The following is a 14,214-nucleotide window of genomic DNA, read 5'->3' as shown; positions in this document are numbered from 1 at the left end:
GCAGTTTCGAAATATGTTGGTCTCACCGGAAACAAAAACGTCAACTTCCGGTTATAAGCGAAAAACTACATAATTTGAGTATTTATCTTTCCCATAAATATCGCTTATAGATGAAGTATTTGAAATGATTTTAAGATATGTTATTTAGACTGCAAATGTCTAGAGTAACGTCAAATATCTTGGTAAAATTCACTTCCGGTCGCGTGTTTTACTGTCCGCAAAATGAGAACTTGTCAAAGTGAGATCTCAGAAACGGTAAGAGATTAAGACACCAAACTTATATAAGAAATAGAACTTAATGAGTAGGCAAAACCCTTTGGATTATTAGCGTCAGCCGTCACTTCCGGTCGTTACAGGAAGTGATCAAAGAAATCAAAAATTTAAACTTTTCTCTTTTGAAATAAAACTTGCATCATATAATTGAATTTCTTTCACAGTTTTAATATGTGTTGGTCTCACTGGAAACAAAAAACGACAACTTCCGGTTATAAGAGAGAAACTATGTAATTGCTATTTTTAACTTTCCCAAAAATATCACTATTGATAAAGTTTCTGAAATGATTTTTACATATATTATTGAGACTACAATTGTCTAGTGTGAAGTCAACAATCTTAGGAAAATGCACTTCCGGTCGCGTGTTTTTCTGTCCTCAAATTGAGATTTTGTTCACCTAATTGCTCAAAAACAGTACTTGACTGAAGTCTAAAACTTTCAGAACTGATAGTCAGTCCTCAGTTTATCTACATCATGTAAAAATCGTACGTTGCCGTCACTTCCGGTAGTGACAGGAAGCGATGAAAGAAAGTGAATTTTTAAAGTTTTTTTCTTTTTACAGAAATGTTTGGCTAATGCGGATGTTAGATAGACCATAACCATGCAATTTATTTTCAGCGGAAGTGCTAACCGAAAAACCGGAAGTTGTCTCAAACATGAGTAGTTTTTCATGGAAACTTTTAGGGAGGATCAGTTGTGAATAATTTAAGTGTAGAATGAACATTTTATTCGTTTGGAGCACTTTTGTTCATGATGAAGTACATAAAGAAAACAGGAAAGTATATCCGTTTGTTTTTATTTGTATTTACATATCTTTGGAAGCCTTGAGATAACTTTTGTTAATTATTTAGAGTAATTTTATTGACAAGATTGTGTTTTTTTTTCCGAAGAAGTCAAGAAAACGGAAGACCTGTTATTGCCTAGCCAATAAGTATCTAGTATTCTTAATATTATTGTATAGACGAAATTTGGTAAAGGACTATGTCCGCTCCATTTCTCCAGAACAGCTTAAGATATGAAAGTTAACTTTGTCAGATATCATAGATAATGACTTGTAGATGTCACTATGAATATTCTTTCCGTCGTCATTACTTCCGGTCGTCACAGAAATTGGATTAAAAAGTCGATTTTTTCTATTTCTTTGTCTTTCTAACTTCTTTTTTCTGTAATATTCATAGGGTATGTAAAGGCCCCTCTTTGAAGATTTTACGTATTACCAGTTTCCTGATAGGATTAAGAAGGAATTAAATATCTTTAAATATCTTAGAATTTCCGAAAACGTAGGACCAACGTTTCTTAAACACTACAGAATATTGATTTTTCCCCCGTATATATAGTTTGCGAGGACTGCTCAGTGCTCATTTACGTAGGAACTGGTGTAGAGTTAAAACCTACTGGGTGATTGGGATAGGCCAGAAAAACCTTGCCGTTGCCATGGAAACGAGTTTATATTAAATAAAAACGGTTGTATATGATATGTGTGTGCATTTTATTCGCCCCTATTTTTGTCAACTGTAGAAGACATTGCCATCTTTACACCCCCCCCCCCTTTCTCTCTTTTTCGCTTTTATGTTTTGCATTCTTTATAAAATGACCTTGACTTTCATATCACAAGCAACTCTTCTTGACGTTTTTAAAATTATAAGCCTTAATTCTTTCTACAAAGTAATGCTAATTTACATGTTTATGTTCAAGACCCCCCCCCCCCCTTTCCTCGAAGCAACCAGGTAGAATACACAGATATAAAATTTACAACTTATAAGGAACTTCTTAAGAGTTTCATTCATAAAGTTCGGTTCCCCTGATGTGATTTGATATTTTACTACCATTCATTCTTCTTCTGTTTTGTCTTTAGAATTTATAATTATTTTATTTAGAATTAATTTATCTTTAGAAAGTAGTGATTGTCAGCTGCATTCATTAGCATTTCGCGTTTTCTTCTATATCTATTACTTGCATATTAATAATTTCATTAAATAATATTTAAAAGTATTAAAACTTCATTTCTATTAAATTTTATTCATTTGTAAATCCTTGGATCCGCTCCTGCAGGTGCGCGAAAGCCTCATCACTACTGTAAACAAATTATTCATCACGCCGAAAATGTTCATGATTCCGCTAAACTAAGAAAGCTTACACATAGTTTTTCATCTCATAAACAACCATCAGCCCTGTCCAATGCAGAAATGCTCGAATTGAAGGGGAAAATTCAGGAATTGTTTTGCGTCAACCATGTTTTGACGTGAACCTTACACCGCATTCTGTTATTAAGGTCTTCCGTTTCAGACGGAAGACCTTATAGTGATTCTACTGTTTCTTCTTTTTCTTTTTATTATTATTATTTTTTTTTTTCCCTTTCTTGTTTTCACGATTTCTCAGAGATGGCTAGACGGATTTTCTTGAAATTTTCAGGGATAATAGAGAATGAAAATACCTACAAACGTATCTTTCATTTTTTTCAAAATTCACTTCCGGTCGTCAGATATGTCCGATTTCCGTTTTTTTCAAAAATATTTTGTCCCAGTCATATCTCAGAAACGGTAAGAGATTAAGACAGCAAACTTATATGAGTAATAGATCTTGAGGAGTAGGCAAATCCACTTGGGTTAAGAGCGTCAGCCCTCACTTCCGGTCGTCACAGGAAGTGATCAAAGAAATCGAAATTTTCAACTCTTCTTTTTTGATATTTTTCTTTCAGCACTTTGTTGCATCTTATTTGTAGATTCGAAATATATTGGTCCCACCGGAAACAAAAACGTCAACTTCCGGCTATAAGCGAAAAACTGCATAATTTGAGTATTTTACTTTCCCATAAATATTTTTTATAGGTAACGTATTTGAACTGATTTTTGAATATGTTATCAAGACTGCAAATGTCTAGAGTAACGTCAAATATCTTTGTAAAATTCACTTCCGGTCGCGCGTTTAAATGTCCGCAAAATGAGAACTTGTCCGAGTGATATCTCAGAAATGGTAAGAGATTTAGACACCAAACTTATAGGAGTATTAGACCTTGAGGAGTAGACAAAACCATTTGGATTAAGAGCGCCAGTCGTCACTTCCGGTCGTCACAGGAAGTGATCAAAGAATTAAAAAAATTCAACTTTCCTCTTTTGGAATAAGACTTGCATCATTTTCTTTTTCACAGTTACGATATGTGTTGGTCTCACCGGAAACAAAAAACGACAACTTCCGGTTATAAGAGAAAAACTACATAATAGGGGTTTTGAATTTTCCCATACATATCGCTTATAGATAGAGTTCTTGAAATGATTTTTATGTATGTTATTCAGACTGCAGATGCCTAGAGTGACGTGAAATATCTTAGTAAAATTCACTTCCGGTCGCGTGTTTTCTTGTCCTCAAAATAAAAAGTCATTTCAGCGAGATCTCGGAAACGGCATGAAAGTAAGAAACCAAACTTATAGGAGTAATAAAACTTGGTGAGAAGGCAAAACGCATAGGGTTAAAAGCGTCAGCCGTCACTTCCAGTCATCACAGGAAGTGATCGAAGAAATCGAAAATTTCAACTTTTCTTTTTAAAATTAAAACTTGCATCACTTTATCGCTGCCCTTTCACTGTTTTGAAATATGTTAGATTCCATCGGAAAAAACTTTAAACTTCCGGTTTTAAGAGATAAACTACGTTATTTCGTGGTTTAACTTTCTCATAAATATCACTTATAGATAAGTATTTGAAATGTTTTTTACATATGCTGTAGATACTGCAGAAGTCAAGAGAAAAATTCAGAGATTTTTATTCAGTTCACTTCCGGTCGTGTGTTTTCCTGTCCTCAAAATTAGAATTTGTTCTCACAATTGTTCGGCAACAGTAAAAGACTGAAGTCTAAAACTTTCAGGACTTATAGTCAGTCATCAGTTCATTTGCTTCGTGTAAAAATCGTGTGTCGTCATTACTTCCGGTGGTGACAGGAAACGAAGCAAAAAAGTATTTTTTAAGTTATTTTGTTTCTACATAAGTTTTAGGCTAATACAGACGTTGGAAAAGACATGTTCATGCAAACAGGAAGTAGTATAACGGAAGACCTTCTCATTACTAGTAATGAGTTTCTAGTTATTAATTATAGTTGTGACGCCTTATACCATGGTCCAAATTACGAATGATACAAACAAACAAGACACCTTCAAAAGTAAACATGGAGTCTGTTCTTGTAGTTAAAATCAAGGAACTGAAAGTACTGATGGGAGTTGACCAAATCAAATTGAACTTTTGTTTAATCTGACTGAATTATTAATCCTGTCCAAAACATTTCAAATCATAAAAAATATGGATTCTTCATATTTGTTATGAAAGTAGTATATGACTAGGGGAAATTTATAACTTGTCCATAACTTCCTATTGAAGTTCAAATAAGGCATAAAACTAGAAAACAGACCAGTCAGCAAGGGCCCCGCCGAGGAGTACAAATATTATGCAAATATCACCCAGGTTTGACTTTAACTTCAAAACAAAAATCAGTTGCAGACAAAGGTGTTAATTAATCTTAAAGTGACAGATAAAGATAAGATTCTGAAATTATCTGCAGCAGGCAAGTTAATTAATCCCAGGGGATGAATTGTACTACTCTCTCATCTTTTTCTTCTAAGTTTACAAAATTTTTTTTTTCAGTAATCATAGAATGAGGTTATTATCTGATTACCTGTTAAAATTAATAATATTCTTGAATTTACGTAAGGCAGCAAAAAAATTAATAATAATAACTAGAAACTCATTGCGAGCAATGAGAGGTCTTCCGATTCTGAAATTAAAAACGAAAATTCAAGCGAAAAAGTGATGAAAGAAATTCAGACACTCTGGAGATTTAACCCTGGTCGTCAGCATGAAAATCCAACGTGCTAACCATTAACCATTTTCTTTTTTGCATCACTTCTTGTCACGACCGGAAGTAATGGCGACACAAGATTTTCTCACGATTCAAATAAACTAATAACTGACTATCAGTCCTGAAAGTTTTAGACTTCAGTCGTTAACTGTTGCCGAGCAATATTGTGAGAACAAATTCTAATTTTGAGGACAGGTAAACACGCGACCGGAAGTGAATTTGATAAAAATTTCTGACTTTTCTCTAGACATTTGCAGTATGTACAACATACATAAAATCATTTCAGGTACTTTATCGATAAGCAAATATTAACCGTACTAATATCATCGAAATATATTGAAAAACAAAAAAGTTGAAAAATTCGATTTTTTAAATTCGCTTCCGGTAGCGACCGGAAGTAGTGACTACACACGAAAAGGCGATTCTGGTAATCTAGAAGACATGTTCTATAATCTCTAATAAGTCTCCAGTTCATACCTTTAGTCGTTCTTTAGGTTTGCCGCGGACAACATTCCATTTAAAAATCAGGAATTTGCCCCTAATTTGGAACCGGAAGCGAATTTTCCAAATTTTACTTGTGATGAACAAAGTTCCTATGACAATTCATTTTTTGTGAAAGTTTCATTGAAAACTACTGAATAGTTTTTCAGAAATCGCGTACACAAAATTTTGGTCAAAAAAAAAAAGAATAATAAGAAACAGTAGAATCACTATAAGGTCTTCCGTCTGACCTTAATAATAACTAGAACTGTCCAAAAGGGACAAATACCCCCCGCTGGGTTTTTCAGAGGTGCTAAATCACTAATATTTTATGGATCTAAGAGGTGTTTTCTTATTAACATTTAGAGTGAAAAAATAATTGCTCATTTTATTTTTTTTAATGCATGAAACCAAGGAACAACCTAATAAAACATCAATACCAATACATTGTAGTTGCATTGTTTTTTAATATATTGAAAAAATAAATTGCAACTATCTGTCATCTTTTTGAGACATGACATTCTGCATTGATTGTTGAAAAAAAAATCAATTAATTACAGAATCAAATTAATCTTGATAACTTTATATCAAATTCATTTTAAAAATGAAAGGCTGGTCATCCAGTAACTATGTACTATGACAGACAATAAATTACAATTAAGAGAATTAAAGAACAGAGATCTTGAAATTCCCAGGAGATATAGATAACACATGCTTGATCAGAGAGGCCCTAACAACTTCCCACACTGAACTCATTAATTTATCTCTAACTGGATGATGTCCACTCATTACGTCCAAGGGACAAATGGATTTACACTATCTGCTGTGTAATGTAAAAATTGTTTTTAATACTTGATGACTTTTTTTTTTTTTTGTTTTTGTTTAAATGAATAGTTTTAAGCTGTAGTTCACATTTTTGTACAGATGTTCTAGATTCTGTGTCTCAAACCTTAGAAATAAACCCAAAATGACTAAGTCAATAAAAATGAAAAAAAAAACCTGTAAAATGCAGAAAAATTATCAAATAATGTTGAAAATACCAGGTGCACATCTTCATATGGTAAATAAGGAGTGTACAAATTTTCATACAATTCTACGAAATAGTCTTTGAGTAAAGGAAGTACAAAACACATAATAAAAATGAAAAAAACACCTGTAAAATGCAGAAAAATTATTCAATCATGATGAAAATACCAGGTGCACACCTTCATATGGTGAATAATAAGTGTACAAATTTTCAGACAAATCTATGCAATAGTTTCCGAGAAATGCTCAGGACAAAATCTTGTCTACAGACAGACGGACAGACGGACAGACAGACGGACAGACAGACGGACATGGTGATTCCAATATACCCCCCCTAAACTTCGTTTGCGGGGGGTATAATAACTAGATCCTTATTGCCTAGGCAATAACAGGTCTTCCGTTTTCTTGATTCTTTTGTCAATTGGTTTGAAAAAAAAAAGCTGAAAATGAAAAAAAAAAAAACGAAAAAAAAAGAAAGAAAGAAATGTTCTCCTAGCAGGGATCGAACTCAAAACCTTTGGTTTGTAAGGCAAGCGCGCTAACCACTAGACCAAGTATTCCGATGTAAATGGAGGTAGTAAATTAATTTTTTTTAGGAATAAATAGGAATAAAAGCACGTGTTCTTTTGTTTGTTATGGAATGTAGTAATCAGTATTGAATAGATTGAGAAACACGATTGGTGTCTAATGTAAATGCAGATTTTTGGTTTTAAAAAATATTTGAGTTTGTCTATATTTTGAATGCATTAGGTTAATCATTCAGAGCCTATGATGCAGTAGAACTGCAGTGTTGAGACTTTGTTTACAAATATATGAAAATTCGGATCGGGTTCGGATGTGACCGAATATCCTGAAATAATAGATAAGATTAAAATAAGCATCTCTGTGTGGATGGAATTAAATGTAAGTAGCATAAATTAAAATTTCAGATATGTATTTTAGGAAGAAAAAGGTGTCAATGAGAGCGTGAAAATTTACTTGCTAGGAGAAATCGCTGTTTTTGACATTCATTCCATTAATATTAATTCTAAATAAAATTGAAATAAATTCCACATACTAGAGAAAGCAAGAATACTTGGTATTAAAATATCATATCATATCAAGAGAATCGACTGCTATTCATAACAACTGAAGAGATAACCGAGAAAAGCTTTAATTAATTTTTATGTTCATCGGCACCTAAATTTCTGATACGAAAAAAATGTAGTGTTTGCCGTTAACATTCATAATTTCTATATACTTAGGAGATTCACCGTCATACTTTCAGGAAACTTTCTTGAAGTCTCTTCTACAGTTAACCGAAATTTTATATCGATCCGAGGTGTTAAATAAGTTGAAGAGTAATATTTTAGGTTGCTACTGGTTTGATTTTTTTTTTTTTTTTTTGAAAAGAGGAGTAAATTTATTATTGATTCTGACCTTTTTATCAAAGGTCAAGGTCAATGTCAAAGGTCAAGGTTAAAATCATGGGAAAATCCTGGAAATAACTCTTTACTTCACGTTTTTTTTTTATCATGATCGAAATTACTCCAAACAAATAAAATGTTCATTCTACACCTAAATTATTCACAACCGATCATCCCTAAAAGTTTCCATGAAAAACTACTCATGTTTGAGACAACTTCCGCTTTTTCGGCCGGCACTTCCAGTGAAAATAATTTGCATGGTTATAGTCTATCTAACATCTGCATTAGCCAAACATTTCTGGAAAAAGAAAAAGAAAAACGTGGAAAATTCACTTTTTTGCAAGTGACAGCAATTTTCACATGATGTAGAAAAACTGGTGACTGACTATCAGTCCTGAAAGTTTTAGACTTCAGTAGTTTACTGGTGCTGAGCAATTGAATAAAATCTCATTTTGAGGGCAGGAAAATACTCCACCGGAAGTGAATTTTACTGAGATGTTTAACGTCACTCTAGACTTCTGCAATCTCAATAACATATCTATAAGCGATATTTATGGGGCAGTAAAAAACCTCTATTACGTAGTTTTTTCTCTTATAACCGGAAGTTGTCATTTTTTGTTTCGGGTGGGATCAACACATATCGAAACTGTGTAAAAGATACAATTATATGATGCAAGTGTCATTTCAAAAGAGAAAAGTTGAAATTTTTGATTTCTTTGATCATTTTCTGTGACAACCGGAAGTGACGACAGAAGCTCTTAACCCAAATGGTTTCGTCTACTCCTCAAGGTCTTTTACTCCTATAAGTTTGGTGTCTTAATCTCTTACCGTTTCTGAGATCTCACTCAGACAAGTTTTCATTTTGCGGACAACTAAACGCTCGAACGGAAGTGAATTTTACAAAGATATTTGACGATACTCTAGACACTTGCAGTCTCAATAACATATTCAAAAATCAGTTCAAATACCTTATCTATAAAAAGTATTTATGGGGAAGAAAAATACTCAAATTATGTAGTTTTTCGCTTATAGCCGGAAGTTCTCGTTTTTGTTTCCGATGGGACCAAAATATTTGGAACCTACAAATGAGATGCATCAATGTAATCCAAAAATACATTCAAAAAAGAAAGGTTGAAAATTTCGATTTCTATGATCACTTCCTGTGACGACCGGAAGTGACGATCGACGGTCTTAACCAAAATGGATTTGCCTACTCCTTAAGATCTATTACTCCTATAAGTTTGGTGTCTTAATCTCTTACCGTTTCTGAGATATGACTCGGACAAAATATTTTTGGAAAAAACGGAAATCAGACATAGCTGACGACCGGAAGTAAATTTTGAAAAAATGAAAGTAGCATTTGAAGATATTTTCATTCTCTATCACCCCTGAAAATTTCATGAAATTCTGTCCAGCCATCTCTGAGAAATCGTGCCGAAAAGAAAAGGGAACAAAAATAACTAGAAACTCATTGCGAGCAATGAGAGGTCTTCCGTCCGATTCTGAAAATAAAAACGAAAATTCAAGCTGAAAAAGTGATAAAAGAAATTCAGACACTCTGGAGATTTGACCCTGGTCGTCAGCGTGAAAATCCAACGTGCTAACCATTAACCATTCACTTTTTTGCATCACTTCCTATCACGACCAGAAGTAACGGCGATACAAGATTTTCTCACGATTCAAATAAACTGATGACTGACTATCAGTCCTGAAAGTTTTAGACTTCAGTCGTTTACTGTTGCCGAGCAATATTGTGAGAACAAATTCTAATTTTGAGGAAGGTAAACACACGATCGGAAGTGAATTTGATAAAAATTTCTGACTTTTCTCTAGACATTTGCAGTACCTACAACATACATGAAATTATTTCAAGCACTTTATCGATAAGAAATATTTATGAGAAAGTTAAATATAAAAATAGCGTAGTTTATCTCCTAAAACCGGAAATTGACGGGTTTTTTCCGGTGGAATCTAACATATTTCAAAACAGTGAAAGAGATGCAATAAAGTGATGCAAGTTTAAATTTAAAAAAGAAAAGTTGAAATTTTTTATTTCTTTGATCACTTTCTATGACAAGCGGAAGTGACGACTGACGCGTTTAACCCAAATGGTTTCGCTTACTCCTCAAAGTCTATTACTCATAAAAGTTTGGTGTTTTTTACCTGTTGATTGAAACACATTGTCATAAAAATATTGGCATGGATTTATTTCATTTTTTATTCGTAGTTACTAAATGCTGCTTCCTTCATACAACCTAGAAACTGATCTCAGTCGGTCTACCTTTCAGCATATGTCACATCTTTGCCTTTCCCAGCATACTGAGCATAACTTTGGTAAATGACGACCTGTTGGCTCTTTGTTTCCTGAATACAATGTACAACAAAGCCATTTCTTTCTTGCTGTATAGATGATTCTACCCATTGAAGGAAGTACACGTGCTCTTTGTTTACCTCTGTAAACATATGCTTTATTGGTTTTCATCGCTTAGAGAATTCTACACGGGAGATCGCTCTCAATCACTATTTAATAAGTGAAAAAACCCATGTATTTAACCTTTTCTTTCTCAGGAAAACTTTTACTTACCAATGTCCGTAAAATATAACATGGGTCCTTCACAAAAATGCAAGGATTTTTAAAGATTTATTCAAAACAAAGGAAAATAGCGCAGGATTCACAGAGAAAAAAACATCATTTATAAAGATGGAAGCGTAAATAAGAGCTAAAAAATGAAAAAAAAAATTCAGACATAATCGGGATTATGATGGTAGAATACCGTTGAGTGTGCGAGGTACCATCCACCCGAGGAGCTCCGAGTGCCGACCTGCTCGTCGGAGTTTACGGAGACAGCCGCCATTTTGGACCCGCTTCAGATTTTAAAATGCGAATATCTAGAGTTTGGATTTATCAATTTTTAAACAAATTATGCATTAAGCCTTTTTAGAAATGTCTCTATTAACCCTACTAAAATCGAAGAAAAAATTTGAAAAACAAAAAAGTTAGAAAATTCGACTTTTTAAATTCGCATCCGGTAACGACCGGAAGTATCGACGACGAACGAAAAGTCACGTCCCGGCTAGGATTTTTCACGATCTATAATCCCTGAAAGTTTCACGATGATATCTTTTATCGTTCTTGAGATTATCCGCGGACAAAATGTCTTTTTAAATTCAGAAAATGGTCTGTAACTTTGCACCGCAAGTGATTTTCCAAAAAATCTCTCGGATAAAATAACTTCAGATTACAACACATTGTTCCTGCAAATTTCATTAAATTCCATCCAGTAGTGTTTGAGAAATCGCGTGCACAAAATTAGATGGGCGGAAAAATAATAATAATTAGAACAGTAGAATCACTATAAGGTCTTCCGTGAAGACGAAAGACCTTAATAATAAGAAGAAGATAAAAAGAGGAAACAGAAGAATCACTATAAGGTCTTCCGTCTGAAACGGAAGACCTGAATAAGAAAAAACAGTAGAATCATAAATATAAGGTCTTCCATCTGAAACGTAAGACCTTAATACAAAATAATTAATAATAACTAGATACTAAATGCGAGCAACGAGAGGTCTTCCGTCCGAATAACCATCCTTAACTGTGATATTCTTTGCACGTAAAATTACATTTATATCTGCTCGTTGTAAAGACACCTAAAAATTTTACATGGGTTTTTAGAAAGATTTTTTATTTAAAAAAAAAAAAGAACACAGAATTCACAAAGAGAAAAATAAAGTTCAACATCACTGATAAAGATGAAAACATAAATTTAAGCAAAAAATTCAGATAGAGTCGGGATTAAACCAAGATCGGCTGCCCGAAAAGAGCTAGGTTCACTTTATGCATAAAATGGCCCTGTAGATATACCAATTTATTGACTAACACTTTATGTTCCATTTTAAACATCAAGATAAAGTAGAGACTTAGTGCTTTCATTTCCTATTAAAAATTTTCTCCTTAAAGCCAAGGTCTTGGAAAACAGGCTTCATGGATTTGCAATGTTCTTGAATTTTAAGGAAAACAAGTATATTTGAGTATTTTCACAGAAGAGAAATAATATGAGCGCACCCTCTGATCTAAAAAATAAAACAGGTTTTGTAATCCTCAGAAATAGTTCTATCATTTAATAGTTGCACATTTAAGATCAGAGGTTACGCTCTATATTAAATATCGAAAAATAAATTTAAAAATTGGCTGTTTTGTCGAATTTTTCAGGATATGAGGAAAATGACGCATTTCATGACGTCATAACGCATTGGCTAGCCAGAAAATTAAGTCATTTTTGATAGATACGCAGTCATCAAAGGTCTAAATGATATTTATTGCATTGTCAACTAAAACCAAGCAGTTTCAGTTTTTCTGAAATTCACAGGGCCAAAAAAGGCCCTAAGTGAACCATGTTCTTTAATATTGAAACCACTAAACAAGCGCAATGTGCCAGCCATCATCGATGTTTACCTTGCACTCATTCCATTAAGTAACGAGTGTCAGGCAGGTTAATTTTTTTTCTTATAGTGCGGAATTATAGGATGAAAACTAGCCAGCTAAATTTTGTGCAAGTACTAGTAGATTTACATCGGATTTGTTACTTCAGTTTTAACAATATCTGATAGCAGAGAAAATAATCTGTTACAGATAAAAACTAAAAAAAAACTATTGTGTTTACTTCCTTTTTTCTTCATGCATTCAACTTTCTATTCTATGCAATTCCAAATACAGACATGCCCGTGTAATCTTTTTCTGTACTTCTACACTACTGCATCAGACCATTTGTGAAAGGCGGGTCAAGATACATTATTTCGCGCCAAACGTCAGGAGTAAATCTTCGCGCCTTTTCTTTGGAATGTATCTTCAATTGAATAAGTGTACGTGATAGCTTCATGTTGCTATAGCCTGACTTTCGAGCCTAAGAATGTATATTTATCACACTGTAATATAACATATCGTATACGGGCAAGTAACATAAGGGCAGCGCTAAGTTTTCTTACACATTTTATATTCCTATTTACCCTCAAAGTGGATTATACCGATTAGTAACACATTATTGAAAAGACTGGAATTTTTCGCAACAATACACGTCTCGCCATATGACGCTCAAGGAATCTGATACCTATTATGTACAGTAACTTGCATCTATAAAGGAATATTACCCTACAAAAATCAAAGAAAAATATTGAAAAACGTAAAAGTTGAAAAAATTGACTTTTTTAATTCGCTTCCGGTAGCGACCGGAAGTACTCACGACGCACAAAAAGGCAAACCCGCACATTTAGAAGACATGTTCTATGCTCTCCAACAAGTCTCCAGTTCATATCTTTAGCCGTTCTTTAGATCTCGCGCGGATAAAATTTCATTTCAAAATCAGAAAAATTGGTCCATAACTTGGAACCGGTTGGAACCGGAAACGAATTTCTCCAAAATTATTTCAATTGTAACAATGGCATTTTATAGCATATATTCCTGAAAGTTTGATGAAAAACTATTGAATAGTTCTCGAGATATTGCGTGCACAAGATTTGTCTAAAAAATCTATTTTTAAAATGTCTTTTGGTGGACAACTTTAAAAACAAATTATATATTAAGCATTACGATAAGAGTCTCTATTACCCCTATTAAAATAAAAAAAAAATATTGAAAAACTTAAAAGTTGAAAAAATTGACATTTTTAATTAGCTTCCGGTAGCGACCGGAAGTACTCACGACGAACGAAAAGGCAAACCCGCAAATCTAGAAGTCATGTTCTATACTCTCCAACAAGTCTTCAGTTCATATCTTTAGCCGTTCTTTAGATCTCGCGCGGATAAAATTTCATTTTCAAATCAGAAAAATGTCCATAACTTGGAACCGGAAGCGAATTTTTCCAAAACGCTTTCAAATGTAACAATGGCATTAAATAGCGCATTATCCCTGAAAGTTTGATGAAAAACCACTGAATAGTTCTCGAGATATTGCGTGCACAAAATTTGTCTAAAAAAATAAGAATAACTAGATGCGTTTCTTGTTGCTAGGGCAACAAGTGGTCTTCCGAACGAACTTTCCTGCAGATCGTTATGCTACCTCACTTCATTTAATACTTTATTGAAGGTATTTTTTGTTTGTGTTTATGTAACACAGTCTTTCAACGTAGATCATGATTATTAAAGGATTTCTGTAGAATCTCTGCTAAAGAAAGCTTTAAAAAATAAGCAA

General features: G+C 33.4%; 1 protein-coding gene across 2 annotated transcripts in view; it reads right to left on the bottom strand.

The window, feature by feature from the left end:
• The window catches only part of LOC133185463 (hydroxymethylglutaryl-CoA lyase, mitochondrial-like), a 161,448-nt gene that overhangs the window by 108,684 nt on the left and 38,550 nt on the right, over window positions 1–14,214 (bottom strand). The window lies entirely within an intron of this gene.

This window comes from Saccostrea echinata, unplaced genomic scaffold (genome assembly GCF_033153115.1).
Source record: "Saccostrea echinata isolate AGI-Se365-2 ecotype Australia unplaced genomic scaffold, CSIRO_AGI_Sech_v1 ptg000001l, whole genome shotgun sequence".
Taxonomy (NCBI): Eukaryota; Metazoa; Mollusca; class Bivalvia; order Ostreida; family Ostreidae; genus Saccostrea; species Saccostrea echinata.
The sequence above is the reverse complement of the archived record's forward strand: the minus strand, read 5'-3'. Positions and strand labels throughout refer to the sequence as shown.